Raw genomic sequence first — 6,000 nt, forward strand, 5'->3', positions numbered from 1 at the left:
GTATTTATTGGGCAGTTGTTTCTTTGAGGATTTGTTGTTGGGGGATTTAATTATTTGAACTCCAAATATATTTTAAATAGGAGACCATTGTCTGTTGTATGGCTAGTGAAGATCTTCTCCCAATCAATGGGCTTTCTATTGATCTTGCTAGCTATGTCCTTTGCCATGCAGAAGCTCTGCAACTTCATGCAGTCTCATTTGTCCAACCTTTCTTGGATTTGTTGTGTTTCTTGGTCCCTATTAAGAAAATTTCAGCCTGCGCCAAGGAGACCTAGGGTTTCTTCTATTCCATCCTGTAATATTATCAGGGTGTCTGCTTTGACTCTGAGGTCTTTGATCCATTTGGTGTTGATTCTGGTGCAGGGTGATATATAAGGATCTAGCTTTAGTTTTCTACAAGTAGTTAACCAATTTTGCCAGCACCATTTACTGAAGAGGCTGTCTTTCTTCCATTCTATTTTTTTTTAGCTCCCTTATCAAATATTAGATGGCTATAGGTCTGTAGGATCATTTTTGGGTTTTCAGTTCGATTCCATTGCTCCTGAGGTCTGTTCTTGTACCAGAACCAAGCTGTTTTGATTACTATGGCTTTCTAGAAGAGTTTGAAATTTGGTATTGATATTCCTCCAGCAGGGTTCTTTCCGTTGAGGAGTGTTTTTGCTATTCGGGGTCTTTTATTGTTCCATATGAATTTTTGGATTGCCTCTTCTATTTCCTTGAAGAATGAGGTTGGAATTTTGATAAGTATCGCATTGAGTTAGTACATAGTATTGGGAAGTATTGCCATTTTCACAATGTTGATCTTTCCAATCCAGGAGCATGGTAGTTTTTCCCATTTTCTAAGTTCTGTTTTGATTTCCTTTTTCAAGATTTTAAAGTTTTCATCATAGAGGTCCTTCACTTCTTTGGTTAAGTTAATTCCTAGGTATTTTATTTTTTTGTGGGGCTATTACAAATGGAGTTGCTTTCCTACTTTCAGCCCCACTTTTCTCATTGTTGGCATACAGAAAAGCTATTGATTTTTGAGGGTTAATTTTATACCCTGCCACTTTGACAAAATTTGGAATAAGCTTGAGTAATTTGAGAGTGGAGTCTATGGGATTCTTTAAATACAAGATCATGTCATCTGCAAAGAGGGAGAGTTTTATTTCTTCTTTCCCTATTTGGATCCCCTTTATGTCTGTATCTTGTCTTATTGCTCTAGCTACACATTCTAGTACTAGGTTGAAGAGAAGTAGAGAGAGTGGGCATCCTTGTCTTGTTCCTGAGTTAAGAGGAAATGGCTTTAGGTTTTCACCATTAAGTATAATGCTGGCTGTAGGTTTGTCATATACAGCCTTTAGAGAGTGGGCATCCTTGTCTTGTTCCTGAGTTAAGAGGAAATGGCTTTAGGTTTTCACCATTAAGTATAATGCTGGCTGTAGGTTTGTCATATACAGCCTTTATTGTATTGAGGAATGTTCCATGGATTCCTAATTTCTCCAAATCCTTCATCATAAAGGGGTGTTGGATCTTGTCGAATGCTTTTTCTGCATCTATTGAGATAACCATTTCGTTCTTATCCTTGCTACTGTTGATGTGATGAATAATAATATTTGATTTGGTATATTGAACCAGCTTTGCCTCCCTGAAATGAATCCTGTTTGATCATGGTGTTTGATTTTTTGGATGAATTGTTGAAGTCGATTGACCAAAATTTTGTTGAGAAATTTTGCATCAATATTCATCAAAGAAATGGGTCTATCGTTCTCTTTCTTTGATGAGTCCCTGCCTGTTTTGGGATGAGGGTTATGATGGATTCAAAGAATGTGTTCGGTAGTGAACTTTCTCTTTCAATTTCATTGAAGAGTTGGAGGAGCATTGGTGTGAGCTCAGATTTGAAGGCCTTGTAGAATTCGACTGTAAAACCATCTGGTCCTGGACTTTTCTTAGCTGGAAGGTCTCTTATTGCTGTTTCTATTTCAGTGCTTGATATGGGCCTGTTAAGATTGTTTAACTCATCTCGGTTTAGTTTTAGCATGTCAATATTTGCTAGGAAAAGGTCCATTTCTGCCAAGTTCTCAAACTTTTGAGAAGTATTCCCTTAAAATGTTTTGAATCTTGGCTGTTTCCGTGGTGATGTTTCCATTCTTATCTCTGAGTTTATTTATTTGGGTGTGTTCTCTTCTTTTTCTGATAAGATTTGCTAAGGGTCTGTCAATTTTGTTAACTTTTTCAAAGAACCAACTCTTTGTTTTCTTGATTATTTCTATAGTTTTTTGTATTCTAATGCATTTAATTGTGATTTAATTTTAATTATTTCATTCCATCTATTGGATTGGGCTTTATCTTGCTGCTCTATTTCAAAGAGGTTCAGATGTCTCATTAAATTGTTGGTTTCAGATCTCTCCAATTTGTTGATGTAGGAACTCAGAGCTATAAACTTGCCTCTGAGTACTGCCTTGGCTCTCTCCCAGAGGAGCTGGTAATTTGTGTGCTCATTTTTGTTGAATAGCATGAACATTTCAATTTCATTTCTAATCTCTTCCTTGACCAACTTGAGATTCAGCAGTGTGTTGTTTAGCCTCCATGTGTTACCAGAGTTTGTTGGTGGCTTTTGGGCTTGAGTTCTAATTTTATTACCTTGTGGTCTGAGAAAATGCAAGGTATAACTTCAATGTTTCTGAATTTGGACAAGTTTAATTTGTGGCATAAAATGTGGTCTGTTTTAAAAAAATTTCCTTGTGCTGCTGAGAAAAACGTGTATTCTGATGCTGCTGGGTGAAATATTCGGTAGATGTCTGTTAAATCTAGTTGATCTATGCAGTTGTTTAGATCTGCGGTTTCTCTGTTGAGTTTTTGCCAAGTTGATCTAGCTTGTGGGGAGAGTGGTGTGTTAAAATCCCCAACAATTAATTTCTTTGGATTTCTGTGGGATTTGAGGGAAAGTAGTGTTTCTTGGATAAATTTGGGTGTTCCGTTGTTTTGCGAATAGATATTTAGAATTGTAATATCCTCCTGAAAGAGAGATGCTTTAATTAGTATGTAGCGACCTTCTTTATCTCTTCTCACAAATTTTAATTTGAAGTCTATTTTATCTGATATTAGGATTGCAACTCCTGCCTGTTTATGGGGGCCGTTTGCTTGGTAGATTTTGTTCCAGCCTTTAACATTGAAAATGTGTTCGTTTTTAGGGGCAAGATGTGACTCCTGAAGGCAGCAGATAGAAGGATCTTGTTTTTCAATCCAACTAGAAAGTCAATGTCGCTTAATTGGAGAGTTAAGTCCGTTAATATTAAGAGATAGGACTGAGAGGTATTTGAGAGTTCCTGCCATGTTATCCACCTTCTTGGGGCTGGGAAAACTGGGTTCTTGGATTCTCAGTTTGGGTGCAGTTTCTTGGCCTTTATTGTGGTCTTGTTGGTTTTCTATGTGTAGGACGTCTTTAAGAATGTTTTGTAGGGCTGGTTTGGTGGAGATTCATTGTTTCAATTTTTCTTTGCCATGGAAGGTTTTTATTTGGCCTTCAGTTAGATAGTAGTGTTTAGCTGGGTACAGTATTCTTGGTTGATAGTTGTTTGTAGTGCACGGCATACGTCATTCCAGGTTCTTCTTGCTTTGATTGTCTCTGTTGAGAAATCTGAGGTGATTCTAATTGATTTCCCTTTATAGGTGATTAATCTTTTCTCCTTGACAGCTTTAAGGATCTTTTCCTTGGTCTGAATTGATCTTGTGTGGATTATTATGTGATGGTTGGATGTCCTATTCTGGTCTGTTCTATTTGGAGTTCTAAAAGCTTTTTGTATTTGAATATGCCTATTTTTTTTTCATCTTTGGGAAGTTCTCTGCTAGTATCCTCTTAAACAAATTTTTCTAGACCATTAACTTCTGTTTCTAGATGCTCCTCTACTTCTGGTGGTGTCTTCCAAGTGTTGGATAGATCTCTCATATTTCTTGGACTTGTCTTGAATGGTTGTATGTTCTTTCTCTGTAATGTCCAGGGTGTCTTCAATCCCCAAGATTCGATCTTCTGCATGGTCTAACCTGCTGTCAATACATTCTACTTTGTTTTTTTTTCTTTTCCTTCTATTTTTTCAGCTTTGATGGCTTCAAATTCTTGTTGCTTTGTTTTAGATCTTGTATGAACTTCTTTACTTCCTTAATTTGGTGTTCAGTGTTTGTTCTCAAATCACTTAGTTGATTGTTTATGGTTTCCTTGGACTCCCATTCCTTCTGTTGGTTTCCATTCACGATTCCCTTGGTGGTCTCCCTGACTTCTTTCAGCTCTTTGTTAATGGATACCATGAATGCCTTTAGTGACCTTTGTGTATTCTCATCCTGCTCTCTCAATTCCTGTATTACTCTTTGCTTAGCTTTCTCCTGTTCGTGAGATTCCTGTAGTTCTCTTTGAGTGTTCTCAGCCTGCTCATGCCATTCCTGCCTTTCTCTTTGTGTATTCTCAAGCTGCTCATGCAAATCCTGCTTCAGTTTTTGAGTAGCTTCCTCACGCTCATGATATTCCTGTATAAACTTTTGAATTGCCTCCTCTCTCTCCCTATCAAGCTCCTAAAGAGTCCTTTGTATGATTTCAATCTTTTCATTTATCATGTTTGCCAGCAGTGTTTGTAGAACTATTTGGGAACTCTCCTCTGCATTATTCATTATCTGTTATTTCCCCTGGTTATCATGAGTGGGAGTTGAGATACTGGACTTGCCATTTTTCTTGTGTTTTTCCGGCTTACTCTGCCCATTTTGGATGAAATTAACACCAGTTTTGTGCTAGAACACTACCTTAAGGAAAGCATCAACCAAAGTCTGTATTTTCACAGTCAATAGTCTGCAGATATAATTTAGTTCATCAGATACATCTATTCAAGATCAGACAACTGTATATTAATGTGCTACGAACCCCATAGAAGAATTTGGTTAACCAGAAATTATTAGGGTTAGGAAGAGATGTGGGTAAAAAATAGGAATAGAGTTATGTGGGAAGGCACAGGGAGTGTTAACTATATCCTAATCTCAAAGCAGGAAATAGGTTGGATAGGATGAAAGTAGAGGGAGAGAAAAAAAAGAAGAAAAAAAAGGCAACCAAAAGAGACCAGAAAAAAAATAGAAAGGTAAAAATTAAAAAATATTATTAAGATTGAAAAACAAACTATCTAGAGAAGAACATGAATATAATGAGAGAGGAGGAGGGATATAAAGATGATGTGAAAAACTTAAAAATAAAAATACTTAAAATATTATATAGGTATAAAGAGGTGGTACTGCTATTAAGGAATTTAAGTCTAAAAGGTTTTAAATTGAGTAATAAATTTGTCTATTAAGTGTGTACACAATAGGGAATAAGGTCTAATAATCCACTGTGGGTTTATCTGAGGATATGCAGAACAGCAATTAAGTCACGTAAAGAAGAACGAAAGAGAAGAACAGGTAAAAAGGATAAGAAACAAAGAAAAAAGATCAGAAGTTCAGTAGAGCTAAACAAATACAAAACAAAACAAAAAATAACAAAAACAAAAATAAAGAAAAACACACACAAACTTATACCCCTACAATAAAATTCTAAGAGGAAAAAATTACTAGAAAAAATTTTTTTTCAAAAAAGGTAAAAATTAAAAAAAATTTAGAAAAAAATTTTTTTTAAAAAAGGTAAACAAAAAATTATTTTTTGTGAGGGGTGGGAAAAATCCGGTATCACCCTTGTGTCTCTAACCAGCCTCTTGTTGGAGTCTCTGGTCTGGTTGTGTTCCTGTGGCTTGGTTGGTTTCTTAATTCAGTTTCTTTGAATAGGCAGAAAAATGCTCTGTTTTCCCCAATGTTTTGCGATCCTCCTCCCAGGTTAGTTCAATGGGAGGGAGATCTGCTTTTTCCTCGATTTTGGAGATGCTGTGATGAGGCTAGGTTCCGGGTAGAGTTGAGGCCTTTCAGTAAACAGTAGCTTTTCCCAGGGGCTGGTTTGTGAGAAAATCACAGAGCCCAGCCTGGAGCCACTCTCAGGGTTTCTGTTTACTGAAT

The sequence above is a fragment of the Dipodomys spectabilis genome, unplaced genomic scaffold (genome assembly GCF_019054845.1).
Source record: "Dipodomys spectabilis isolate Male_0828 unplaced genomic scaffold, ASM1905484v1 ptg000084l, whole genome shotgun sequence".
NCBI classification, from domain to species: Eukaryota; Metazoa; Chordata; class Mammalia; order Rodentia; family Heteromyidae; genus Dipodomys; species Dipodomys spectabilis.